The sequence below is a fragment of the Narcine bancroftii genome, chromosome 3 (assembly GCF_036971445.1).
Source record: "Narcine bancroftii isolate sNarBan1 chromosome 3, sNarBan1.hap1, whole genome shotgun sequence".
Lineage (NCBI taxonomy): Eukaryota > Metazoa > Chordata > Chondrichthyes > Torpediniformes > Narcinidae > Narcine > Narcine bancroftii.
Genome location: NC_091471.1, coordinates 61,366,526 through 61,380,816, shown reverse-complemented (window position 1 = coordinate 61,380,816; position 14,291 = coordinate 61,366,526). Strand labels below are relative to the sequence as shown.

At 37.1% G+C, this 14,291-nt stretch overlaps 1 protein-coding gene across 4 annotated transcripts in view; it reads left to right on the top strand.

The window, feature by feature from the left end:
- ubap2a (ubiquitin associated protein 2a) overlaps window positions 1-14,291 on the top strand; it is a 157,844-nt gene that overhangs the window by 110,885 nt on the left and 32,668 nt on the right. The gene's annotated exons all lie outside the window — the stretch shown is intronic.

Sequence of the window (14,291 nt, the reverse complement as noted above, 5' to 3'; positions counted from 1 at the left end):
TTACACAGGTTATATATCCTGCCCCAAAAGTTAAAAGAATGGGATCCAACATTATCAGATAGATGTTTTCGCTGTAAGAAGGTAACGTGAACAACATTACATGCAGTTTGGGCATGTGAGAAAGTGAAAATGTTTTGGGAAGATCTAAATCAGATATTAAATAAAATCACAAAAAATAACATACCAAAAAATCCAGAGATCTTTCTTCTAAGTAACATAAGAAGTAAGGAATTAGGCCTCAAATTGGATAAAGTGCAAAAAAGACTTATGATATCCTTAGCAGAAGCAAAAAAATGTATAATGTCAACTTGGAAAATGGAAGAGAGCCTGAGAATACAGCAATGGTACATGGAAATGAATAAATGTATTCCATTGGGAAAAAAATAACATATAATTTAAAAAATAAAGTCACATTATTTGAAAAAATTTGGGGACCATATATGGAACATAACAGAGAGAGCTTGCCTCCCACCTCAACCCCCTAAAATGATAAGAAGACAAAACAACTTGATTCAGTGTGTAAAAGTAGATGACACATTTTTCTTGTTTACTTTTCATTGTGTGAAGACATTGTTTCATGGATTTATTGTATATGTTGAATATTAATTGGTTTTGGAGGGGGTGGGAAGGGGGAAGGGAGGGTAGGGGTGAATAAAGGGAAAAAATGCAACTGTATATTTAATGTTTGTTTATATTTTGGTTGATATGGTTCACAGTGTGAAAAATATTTAAAAAATCCCAATAACTAGAACAAAAACTGCTAAAAAAAATTAACTTTGATGAACGATTTTAATTTAGTTGAATTTCAGAAAATTAAATCCAAAAGAAAAGGTTTATTCATTTTATTCTTGTAGACATGAATAGATATGTTTTTAATTTCAGCCGAATTGCAAGGACGACTTATTTATGCAGAATATAAGGCTAGGATTTTGTCATATCATTCACCTCTGTTTATTTAATGTGTAAGTTTTGAAAAAGAAAAATAATTCTTTAGATGGATGTTTAATCTTTCATTATTGGGAAACATCGATTTTTGTAATTACGTAAGAAAACAAATTCAGGAATATTTAGATGTTAACACCAATTCTGTTGACAGTAAATTTGTTTTAAGGGATGCTTTATAGGCTTATTCAAGAAGTTAAATAATAAGCTATTCCACTAAAATTAAAAAAGATTATCTTAAAGAATAAATTGGAAAAAGAAATAGAGGTTTTAGAAAAAGATTGCATAAAAATACATGTGAAAGGAAAAAGCGTTTTAATAAATAAGAAATTGTATTACAATTTGATACAAACTTTTAGAGAAATAAATTGAGAAAACTAGTCAGAGGTATTATGAATTGTAGGAAAGAGTGCATAAGGTTTTGGTTTGGCAATTGAAGACGGAATAGACTTCAAAGAATATTAATGCTATTTTAAAAAAATTTTAATTACTTACAAGTCTCAAGATATAAATGATTCTTCTAAGGATTTTAATTGTAATTTATATAGATGTTAATCTGATAATGATGAAATTAAGATTAATAACTTTCTATCTGAAAATTATCTTTCTGCTTTAAATTGCCAAGATCTGAAATATTTAGATTTCCCCATTTACAGTTAAAGAAGTTATTAATCTTCTTAATTCTATACAAAGTAGTAAATCTCCAGGATGGTTTTCCATCAGATTTTTAATAAAAAAATGAAGGATTTGATAATACCTCCCTTAATGGAGGTATTGAAACAAGCAAAAGAGACCTATTCTTTACTGGAATCTTTTTCAAATACATTTATAACTAAGAAAGATAGAGAGAAAAACTGAATCTTTGTTCAGTTTTGTTATTAAAAATGTTGATTATAAAATTATAGCTAAGCTTTTAGTGAATAGATTGATTAAATATTTACAGAATTTAATTTATACAGATCAATCTGGTTTTGTTAAAAACTGATATTCTACAGGCAATATTGCTAAATGAATAAGTTTAATTCATATGTCTCAGAAGAAATCAGATTTGGCATTGGTTTTATCTTTAGATGCTGAAAAGACTTTTGATAGATTAGAATGGAGTTATTTATTTAAGGTGTTAGAAAAAATTGGATTTAGATCAGTATTTGTCATTTGGATTAAAATTTTATTAAAAGTCCTTCTGCTAAAGTTGTGACTAATGGACAAGTTTCAGCTTTTCCGTTAACTAGATCAACTAGACATGATGTCCATTATCTCCAGCTCTATTTGTTTTAGGAATTGAGCTTTTAGCACAGTTGGTAAGACAAGATATTAATATTAAAGGAATTAAAGTTAGCAGTGAGGAATTTAAGATCAATTTATTTGCTGATGATGTTTTGATTTATATTGTGACAGATTATATTCTGTTTTATATTGTATATAGATATGTTTTAAAGGAGATAAATTGTGACAGGTTTTTTTTAGCGTAGGTCACATACAAACACTTGAAAACAGACCTCATTTAAAATGCCAGAGCTTTGCTCAAGACAGACAGTCCAGGCTCCGGGTGCCTTTGCAAAAACTTTGAAGAGTGCCTATAAGGACTTCACAAGTAGGTGTTAATTGGACATGCTGTGGAATAATGGATTATTATTTTGGAAAGCAACAGATGAACGAACTCAGAAGATGAGGTATGGTTCTGCAGTCTGAGTGCAGTTTGCTGTTCTAAGAGGGTCATGTGGTTTATTCTTAGAGAGAGAGAATTCAGTTCTACAGTTCGGCAGCAGCAGCTGGGTCTGGAACATGACAAGCTGGTGTGACAGTATATAGATATGTTTTGGCGAGATAAATTGGGAAAGGTTTGTTAGAGTAGATTACATACAAACATTTTAAATCAGATCTTATTTAAAATACTGGAGCTCTGCCCCATGTTAGGCATATCAGCTCCACAGCTTTTGCAAGACCTTTGAAGAGTACTTAAGAGACTTAATTAATGGATTGTTGCTTACAAAAGGCAACAGATGAAAGATCTTGTTGGAGCTGCAGATTGTCTGGAAGAGAAAAAACTTGTTGTTCTAAGAGGGTCATGTGGTTTTGCAAGCAGGGAGAGTCAAACAGGCTTTGTCTCGGGTGGGGAGACACACACACACACACACACACAGACACAGACACACACACACACACACACAGATCACTTGTACAGTGTTACAGCCAGCAGAAGCAGCTGGGACTGGAACAGAACAAGCTAGCAAGCTTGTGGAAAGCCCCATTTGAAAGACGGCCTGGTCAAAGCCTTTGTGGTTCATGCAAGAGGAGAGGACTAGCTGTCTAATGTTTCACTTGGAATAAGGGAAACAAAAAGGAACTCTGTGGTGACCTGAAAGAAAGAGGTTATCATCTGGAGAACCCTGAAGGGGCAGGTTTCATCAGCAAGACGCTGAGGTGTCTGAAATAACAAATCTCTCTCTGACGACTGACAAGAACCTTACTGAGCGGTAACCATTTAGCTTTCAAGCACCAAAGCCTGGCGAACGTTATAAATATTAAATTCTGTGCACAGTATAAGAATTGCCTGCAACCAGTGAACTTGGAGGAATGAAATGTGAGATTGGACTGTGAACCAAAGAACTTTTCTGAACTTACACACACATTACATACACGTGCGCTTAGAATTAGAAGGGGGTTAAGTTTGGTTAGTTAAGTTAAAGTTTGATTCTGTTTTCATGTTTAAAGATAATTAAAAGCAACTTTTGCTTAAGTAACCATTTGTCTGGTGAATATCTATTGCTACTGGGTTTTGAGGTGCTCTGGACTCAGAACATTTTATGGGGGATCGTCCGCTTGGCATGCGTGTGGAAAAACAGCAGAAATGGATGTTGATACATTTTTGTCACAACCATCACCTGCAGAGCAAGAACAGAGGAACTGATGGTTATTTCTAAAGCATTAAAACTGATTGAAGTCAAGCATTGTATGAGGAAAATACAAATACAGAGGATTATAGTGAAATATACAGGTGAGGGAAAATTTGTTGAGAAAGACAGAAAATTTTCCAAAGGATAGATTTGTTGAGTTGCAATTGGAATTGGAGAAATTGAGGGTGGAAGAAGAAAGAGAAAAACAGAGGGTGGAAGAAGAAAGAGAGAAATTTAAGGTGGAAGGAAAAAGGGAAGGTGTTGGAGGCTGAGAAACAGAGGATATATGAGGCAGAGGAAATATGGGTTAGAGGTATGATGAAAGACCAAGAAAATATGACTTTGAAAAAGATTAAAAGGGACAGACAGTTTCAATTAGAGAAGTTAAAAATTGAGATGGAGGGAAGTAAGAGAATTGAGACTGTAACTCCTGGAGAGAGGTTTTTGGCTAGTAGAGGGGTAAATCTAGTTCCTCCTTTAGTTGAGGGTGATATAGATACATATTTTCAGATTTTTGAAAAGGTTGCTGAGAGATCAAGATGGCCAGAAGAAAAATGGCCTCTTATGCTCCAAAGTGTATTGAAAGGAAAAGCACAAATTGGATTCTCTAGTTTGATTGCAGAGTAAGTGGCAAATTATGATACTGTTAATCAAGCAGTATTGAAATCTTATGAGTTGGTTCCAGAAGTATATAGACAAAAATTTAGAAATTTGGTGAATATCTTTTCCTGCTGGGTTTTGGGGTCCTGTGGGCTCGTATGGATCTTATATGGATTTTTCCCTGGAAAAAATCTGTATGTTTTGACTGTTCGTGTGCCTCAAAAGGAATAAATAATGATCTTGACAGATTGAGAGAATTGATATTAATTGAGGAAATTGAAAGGTGTGTTCCAAATTAGATTAAATTATACCTGGATGAGAGAGACATGGGGACGTGGCGGCAAACTGCTAGATTAGTGGACGAATTTGCTCTAATTCACAAAAATACATTCCAGAATAGTGAGCATTTTCAGAGAGTTAATCTAGAACAGATTAATAAGCCTGTTCAAAAGGTTAATGTGGAGCAGACTAATAAGCCTGAAATTAAGTCTGAAGAGAATGTTAAGAGGAATGATGGAGGTAAGGTGGGATAGGTTAGAACTTGTGGATTTGTATGTCATTTTTGTAAGAGACCTGGTCATGTTATTGCGATTATCTAATATTGAAAAAGAGACGATCAGAGAAGGTTTTACCATAAGCATGTATTCAGACAGTTGAATTTAAGGAGAGCAGATGTTCCAAACCTGGTAAGGATGTCATGTATGTTTTCAAACCTTTTGTGTCAGAGGGCTTGGTTTCTGTAATGGAGGGAGAATCACAGGTTCCAGTTAAAATTCTTAGAGATACGGGGCTGCTCAGTCACTGTTATTGGAAACTGTTTTAACTCTTGATCAGAAGACTGACACAGGGGAGACAACTTTGATTAAAGGTGTTGGAGGTGAGTTAGTCGATATCTCTTCACAACATTGTGCTGAATTCAGAATTAGTTAAAGGACCTGTTGTAGTAGGAGTAATTTCAAAGTTACCCATGCTAGGTGTTTCATTTTTATTCGGGAATGATTTGGAAGAGGTTAAAGTTGGGTCAGTAGGCCTAGTGAGGATGAGGTTAAAGAGGACTGTGAGATGTATCCTGCATGTGCTGTAACAAGGTCTGTGACTAAGAAAATAATGAGGGCTGAAGAAGATCCATTAGATAGAGACTTGTCCAGTGCATCTGAAATAGTTTTGAAAGAGCAGGGTAATAGAGTAAGGATTTCTATTTGTCAAGGAAAGACTTAATTCTACAACAGAAAACAGATACAGATGTTGTTGACTTAAAGGAAAAAGGAGTAAGTGAACAGGAGATTAAAGAAATGGCTTGTGGATATTACTTGAAGGGTGAATTGTTGATGAGAAAATGGAGACCTCTTGATATTTCTGCTAATGAAGAGTGGGGGGGGGGTTGATTCATCAGGTTGTTGTTTCTAGAAATTACCGTAATGAAATTTTAATTCAAGCCCACAGTACACCTTTGGGTAGTCATCTTGGTGTAACGCCATCTTGGTGTAAAGCAAACCATGAATAAGATTTTGAGTCTATTTTTTCTGGCCTGGTTTGAGGAAGGATGTTGTAAATTGGTGCAGGACATGTCATTTTTGTCAGGTTGTGGGGAAACCTAACCAGGATTCTCCAATGGCTCCATTATTACCTATTCCTGTTGTTGGGGAACCTTTCACTTGGGTTATTGTGGATTGTGTAGGTCCCCTGCCTAAAACTAAGTCTTGGAATCAGTACTTATTAACAATTATGTGTACAGCATCAAGATTTCCAGAGACTATACCATTTGGGAATATTAAAGCCAAAACGGTGGTAAAGTCGCTGGAAAGATTTTTCCACAGTTTTTGGATTACCAAAAGAGATCCAGAGTGATCAAGAATCAGACTTTATGTGTGGGTTGTTTCAGCAGTTGATTTATGTGTTGGGGAAAAAACAGATCACTTCACCTGTGTACCATCCTGAAACTCAGGGAGCTTTGGAAAGATTTCATTCTACTCTTTAAAAATGTGGTGAGGATTTATTGTGTGGAGAATGGAAAAGATGGGGACAAAGGTATTCATTTATTGTTATTTGCAGCAAGGGAGGCTGTGCAGGAGTCATTAGGAGCCCTTTTGAAATTGTGTTTAGACATCAGGTTAGAGGACCTTATGTTGATAAAAGAACAGTGGGTTAATGAGGATGCGAATTTGAACTTGCTGGATTATGTTTCTAAATTTAAAGATAGGTTACAAAAATTGTGGACTTTGGCTCAAGAGAATTTAGAAATGACTCAGAGTAAAATCATGGATCAGAAGGTGGAATATTTGTTGAGAAATTATATTATTAGATCTTCAAACTCAGATTGGAATTCTCCTTATATTCTGGTACTGATTACAGGAAGGTTAATTCAGTAACTAAAACAGATGCTTATCCTATTCCAAGAATAGATGACTGTATTGATAAAATTGAGAAAGCTGAATTTCTTACTAAGTTGGATTTGTTGAAGGGTTACTGGTGTGTGCCTTTAACTGAGAGAGGAAAGAATATTTTGGCTTTTGTAACTCCAGCTGGTTTATATGAGTATAATGTGTTACCTTTTGGCATGAAAAGTGCCCCTGCAACATTCCAACGGATGATTAATTCGGTAATACAGATGCTTATATTGATGACTTGGTCACAAAAAATGACACATGGGAAGAACATCTAAAGGAATTGGACAAATTGTTTGCAATATTATCCAAAGCAAACTTAACTGTTAATTTAGCAAAAAGTCAATTTACAAATGCCACTGTAACATACTTGTGTCATGTAGTTGGTCATGGTGAAATTGCATCTATTCAATCAAAAGTGAATGCAATTTCTGAGTTTCCTATTCCCAATGGCAAGAAAGCAGTGAGAAGGTTTTTTTAGGAATGGCAGGATATTATAGGAAATTTTGCTGAGGTTTCTCTTCCTTTAACCAATCTTTTGAAGAAAGGGGAGAAATTTGTGTGGACTAAAGTTTGTCAGACAGCTTTAGAAAATTTAAAGGGGATGCTATGACATTTCCCTCTGTTAAAATCTCTTGATTTTTGACAAACCATTTTCTTTAGCATTGGATAGCAGTGAGGGAGCAGCAGATGCAGTTTTATTACAAAAACATAATGATACTGACCATCCAGTTGCCTACTTTTCAAAAAAATTCAATGTTCATCAAAAAAACTATTCCACTATTGAGTAAGAACTGTTATCTATAATATTTGCTTTGCGAAATTTTGATGTATATCTTAGTACCTCTCAATTGCGATATTTACTGACCAAATCTTCTGGTGTTTTTGAATAAAAACAGAAGATTATTAAACTCGAGTTTAATATTACAAGAATATAATCTGCAAATTAATCATATCAGAGGTACAAATAATGTGATAGATTGTTTGTCAAGATGTTAAAATTGAACTTGTATAGAAATACTTTCAACATTGGTTTACTTTATTATAACATGTTATATATTGTGTATTGTTTTCTTTAGTGATTTTAAAGACAGTTTAGTTATAACTGAATTTTAACTTAAGAGTTAAAATTCCTTTAAGGGGCAAAAGTATGACAGTATATAGATATGTTTCTGGGAGATAAATTGGGAAAGGTTTGTTAAAATGTTTGTATGTAACCTACTCTAAAACAGATCTTATTTGAAATACTGGAGCTCTGCCCCATGCTAGACATATCGCTCCACAGCTTTTGCAAGAGCTTTGAAGAGTGCTCAAGAGACTTCACTAATGTTTGTTGTTTACAAAAGGCAACAGATGAAAGATTTTGATGGAGCCGCAGAATTATAGTTCTGGGTATTCTCAGCTATCTTGTCTATTCAGTGGATATGTGGAGCCATTCATGTTGCAGCTATGCCAGCAAGGCTCCTTAACATTGACTCCATCATATTGACAACTACATTGGTGCAGCCAACTTCCACCCTGACCTCAAATTCTCTTGGTCCATCTTTGCTAACTCTCTTTCATTTCTTGATATCTCTGTTCCATTTCAGGAAACAAACTATCTGCAGACATCTGCTATAAAACCAGTAACTTCCTGTTACCTACACCTCTTCTCACCCCATCTACTGAAAGGATTCTAATCCTTTCTCTCAATTCCTCCATCTCTGTTGCATTTGCTCTAAGAATGAGGCTTTAAATTTCCTCCTTCAGAAAATGTAGCTTCCCCTCTACTACCATCCGCACATCTGCCCTGGCCCCTTCCCCATAGATGCAACAAGGATTGAGCTCCCTTGTCCTCAACTACCATCCTCTGTATCCACCATATTTCTGCCAGCTGCTGTAGAATCTGACTACCAGACACATCTTCCCCTCCCTTCACTTTGGGACCGATTCCCTTGTCCAGTCATCCCTTCCCCTAATCGTCCCCTTGATATCTACTGCGGTGACCACAAGAAGTGCTGAACTTGCACGTATAACTCCTCCCTCACCACTATTCAGGGCACCAAACAGTTCTTACAAGGGAAACCACACTTCACCTTTGAATCTGTATGGGTTGCTTACTATATCCAATGCCCTAATGCAGCAACCTCTATGTTGGGGAGACTGGATGTAGACTGGAAGATCATTTCACTGAGCACCTTTGCTCATTCTGCTCCCACAGAAAAGGCCTCCTTACGGCTAACCATTTTAATTCCACACAGCATTCCCACACCAGCAGTTAAGGATCCTCTTGGAAAGAGTGATCACAGTATGATTGAGTTTATTATATAAATGGAGGGTACAATAGTTCAGATTAAAACCGTGGCTTCATTTACTGTTAAATCAAGGCCACCCACAAACTGGTGAAACACCACCTTGTATTTCATCTTGGCATTCTCCAACTAGATGGCATTATTATCCTATTCCAAATTCCATTAACACCCCCCCCCACCCCCAGACACTCTCTATTCCTATCCCTCCATCTCCTTTCCTCCAGCTCCCACTCCCTTCCCTTCTATCAGAGAGCTGCTCTTTTCCTCCATCACTTGGCTTATTTTTCTTATACCCTACTGCTTGTGTGCTCCTTCTTCTCTATCGTTATTCCTGACTAAGTGCTCAGGGCCGAAATGTTGTTACCCTTTACTTGCTATGGGTGCTGTGTGACCTGCTGAGTTTTCCCAACACATTAGCATTTTGCACCTAATAATGTGTATCTCTGCAATAATTATTTTGCATGGTATATTTTACAATTTGAATGTTAGTGTTAAGTCACAGACCAACAGCAATAAAGTTCACCAAGCCAGTGCTATTTTTATTATAAAACAATATATTTATTAATAACTACTAATAATATAGCACATTAGTGCGCAAGTGTGCATGGGTGGGTGGGGGAATACTAAAACCATTACAGCTTAGGCACAATTCTGGAAAGTCATTCCAAAGTTCAGTCTTAGAAATCCCTTGTCAAAATGCAGACTTATAAACTGATGCACAGAAGTAATTACAAAGGACGTGGGAGAGACTGAGTGATCAGACTGATGAAAACTCACAAATTCTTGTTGAGTTTCTTGCTGATAAATATCCTTCCAGATGAACACTTGTCACAACTCCCCTTTTTCTTGCGTAGGGGAAACAAAATATGTGACTTCCACAATGCTTCCAAAACCCTGGTATTGTTCAGTCGAAATGACCATTACTTTGGTCATGATCCGATGCAGCAGTTCTCCTGCTTCCAAAACCCAGATATGGGTCAATCAAAGTGACCTTTCCTTTGATCACAGTTCTCCTGCTTCCAAAACCCAGGTATGGGTCAATCAAAGTGACCTTTCCTTTGATCACAGTGTGGTTCACTGTCTATGTTGGGCAGAATTAGCTGATTTCACACAGAGAGTCACTCCACCTCATTGTACCATGAAATGGTTGGTGGTCAATAATGAATGTTACTTCCTTCAGTGATCAACTCACAAAGACTCCCCACCTATATCCCTGAATAAAGCAACAAATGTTCTTTTTCTTCCTCCAGAGTATCATCTTCGGGTAAAGTCTGTCCTAGTTGTTGCAACCCAGTTTCTCCACAGCTGTGAATGTTTGCAACCTGCACTAGCCCTTAAAGTCATACACTAAATGAAATGGGAGCTCATAATACAAAGAAAATTTTGAGCTATAAGAACAAAATTTTAACTGCAATCTACAATGTTGGAAATAATACATCACTATTGTTACACAATATTCTTTTCTTTGGCTTGGCTTCGCGGACGAAGATTTATGGAGGGGGTAAAAGTCCACGTCTGCTGCAGGCTCGTTTGTGGCTGACAAGTCCGATGCGGGACAGGCAGACACGGTTGCAGCGGCTGCAGGGGAAAATTGGTTGGTTGGGGTTGGGTGTTGGGTTTTTCCTCCTTTGCCTTTTGTCAGTGAGGTGGGCTCTGCGGTCTTCTTCAAAGGAGGTTGCTGCCCGCCAAACTGTGAGGCGCCAAGATGCACGGTTTGAGGCGATATCAGCCCACTGGCGGTGGTCAATGTGGCAGGCACCAAGAGATTTCTTTAGGCAGTCCTTGTACCTTTTCTTTGGTGCACCTCTGTCACAGTGGCCAGTGGAGAGCTCACCATATAACACGATCTTGGGAAGGTGATGGTCCTCCATTCTGGAGACGTGACCCACCCAGCGCAGCTGGATCTTCAGCAGCGTGGACTCGATGCTGTCGACCTCTGCCATCTCGAGTACTTCGACGTTAGGGATGAAAGCGCTCCAATGGATATAATACAGACAAATATAGCATTTTCCAGCAACAAATACAGATAATGTTTCAAATTGCTCTGAAACATTTAAAACTTAACACCTTGAAAGGCAATCAGCAATTATGTTATCCTTGCCTTTAATATGAGTTATTAAATTATATTTCTGCAGAATTGGACTCCAATTTAACAATCGTCTATTTTTTTCATTTTATCAAGAACACTAAGGAATTATGGTCAGTATGCACAAGTGGTACCTGAGCAATGCATTTGTAAACATCAAAATGCTGCAAAGACAGTACAAGGGACAATAATTCTTTCTCTTATGTTAGAATAATTATTTTGATGTTCATTGAATTTCTTTGATAAGTAAGTCACTGGATGGTCAATATTATCACAACCCTTTTTTTGGAATAACATTGCTCCTGCAGCTTTATCACTAGCTTCTACTGCTAAAGAAAATGGCTTCTCAAAGTCATGTGATTTAAGCACAGGCTGGAGACATAAAATGGCTTTCAGTTTGTCAAATGATTCCTGACAAAGATCTGTCCAAACAAACTTTTCACCCTTCTTCAGAAGGTTAGTCAGAGGAATGGGGATATCAGCAATTTTTTTCAGAACTTTCGATAATACCCTACCATTCCCAAAAACCTCCTAACAGCTTTCTTAACGCTGGGAATGGGAAATTCAGAAATTGTCTGAACATTCACTTGAACAGGTGCTAACTTGCCTTGACCAACAACAAAGTTTATCAAACAATTTCCCTAATTCAGAGATAGGTGCTTCCCAGGTATTATTTGCTATAACCAAATCTTCAATATAAGTATTCTCTAAACCTTGAATCACAGAATTCAATTATTCTTTGGAATGTCTCAGGAGCATTTTACATTCCAAATGGTAAAACATTGTATTCATATAACCTCAACGAGGTCACAAATGCAGAAATTTCCCTACCTCTGTCTGTTAACGGAACACACCAGTAATCTTTTAATAAGTCTATCTTCATAAAAAACTTAGCCTTTCCATCCTTGTCCACACAATCATCCACCTGAGGGACAGGATAAGCATCTGTCTTTGTTACTCATTAACTTTTCTATAATCAGTGCAAAATTTAACCATCCCATCAGAAGTGAACTTCAATCTGAGGCAGAATGTCTAATAATGTCATTCTTTAACATATATTCAATCTCTTGATCCACCAGTCTGCACTTTTCAACATTCCTTTGATATGGATGTTGTTTGACAGGTTTTGTATCTCCAACATTAACATGACAAGTTATTGGGTTTCTCTTTGGCATATCTGGAAACAGGTTCCTAAATTTAAAAAAGTAGCTGTTTCATTTGCTCCTTTTCCTGGGGCTGAAGATGAACCAACTTAGCATCCAAATTCTGTAAAACAATTGAATTAGAAGAACTGGGACAATGTTTTGTTTGAAGTGACCCTCACAAGAGTCAGCTTGTCCCTAGACTTCTTAGTTCTATCAACAACCAATACCTCTGGTGAAGGCTGTTCCTTGCTAATAGCCAAATTCTCAAAATAAGGTTTTAACACATTGATATGGTAACCCTGTGTTTTACATCTCCGATGAGGGATTCTAACTACATGGCTGACTTCATTCACCTTTGACTCTATCTCATACAGGCCTGAAAATTTAGTACAAGGGGATTGGAATTTGTTGAGAAAAGGAGTAACATGTTATCCCCCAGTTTAAGAGTTCTTACCCTAGCCTTTTTTTTTAAAATCATACCAGACCTTCATTTTGCCTTGAGCCGTTTTCAAATTCTCAAGCTAATTTATAGACTTTCTGCAAGCAATCTTTAACTTTGAAACATAATCTAACAATTTCAACTGCACATCCTCATTAACCCATTCTTCCTTAATAAATACTAAAGGTCCTCAAACTTGGTCTCCAAACACCAGCTAAAAATGGCTAAAGGCTAATGATTCTTATACAGAATCTCTCATTGCAAGCAAAATCAAATGGACACCCTCTTCCCTCCTCATTTTCAAAGCCCTCGTCATGGTTTTGAGGGTAGAATGGAACCTCTCCAAGGCCCTTTGAGATTCTGGATGATATGCAGATGACATGATTTGGTTAGCTCCCAATTTATAAATATCTGCTGAAACAGCCCTGACATGAAATTACTTCCCTGGTCTGATTGAAACTCTTTAGGCAAACCAACTAAAGTGAAAAATTCTACAAGAGCTTTTGACACAGCTTTAGCTGTACACATGGGTGTTAACAAATACTGATTCCCAGCTTTTGTCTTGGGCAATAGGCCGATGCAATCCACAAATATAGAAAAGGATTTGTTAAAAGTAGGAATGGGTTGTAAAGGAGCCACTGAGGAACCCTGATTGGGTTTACCCACAACCTGACGAATGTGACATGTCCGGCAAAATGTCACAATATCTTTTAAACTAAGCCAATAGAATTGTTTCATAATCTTGTACATAGCTTTCCTTACACCAATGTGACCACCCAAGAGTGTGCTATGGACCAAAGTTAACATTTCATCCCTATAGGCTTTAGGAACTACAACCTGGTGAACAACTGCCCATTCTTTACTGGCAGGGATATCAGCTGGTCTCCACTTCCTCATCAACACACCATCCTTGAAATAAAAAAAACAACTGGCACTTTCTTAATTTCATCATCAGAGAAAGCCTAATCTCTCACTTCAGTAATATTGGGATCTCTGTTCTGCTCCGCTGTAAGCTCTTTTTGGGATAACGACAAATCTTTACACTTGGGTTTAACACCAGAACTCAGGTCCAATAAAGAAGGTGGTAAAGGCTTTGGCAGATCATTACAACCTGAGTGCTGTTTTGTACTATGACAGATTCCGGTCCCCATGAAATCAGTCTTCACAAGACCTTCTGCACTGGCAAGCTTTTTAGCCACGTCCTGAGTCACTGTGCAGGCTCGATATATATCCGAATCTGTCTTTGTCTTAGCTGTCAACTGCACTGCAGGGGCAATTTTACCTTCTGCAAGGTCACTTCCTAAAAACAACAAAACTCCCTCCACTGGTTGAACTTGATCAGATCCGTATCGTAACAGATACATCAACTAATGCTGATTTCAAAACTATCCTGTACAGAGTTATCAACTCCGGATCAACCCTCAGTCCTCGAATCACTGTTTGCTGATTTATTTTTCTAACTTACTTGGATAGTCCATATTACCCTTTTGGAAGGTTGTACTTGGTA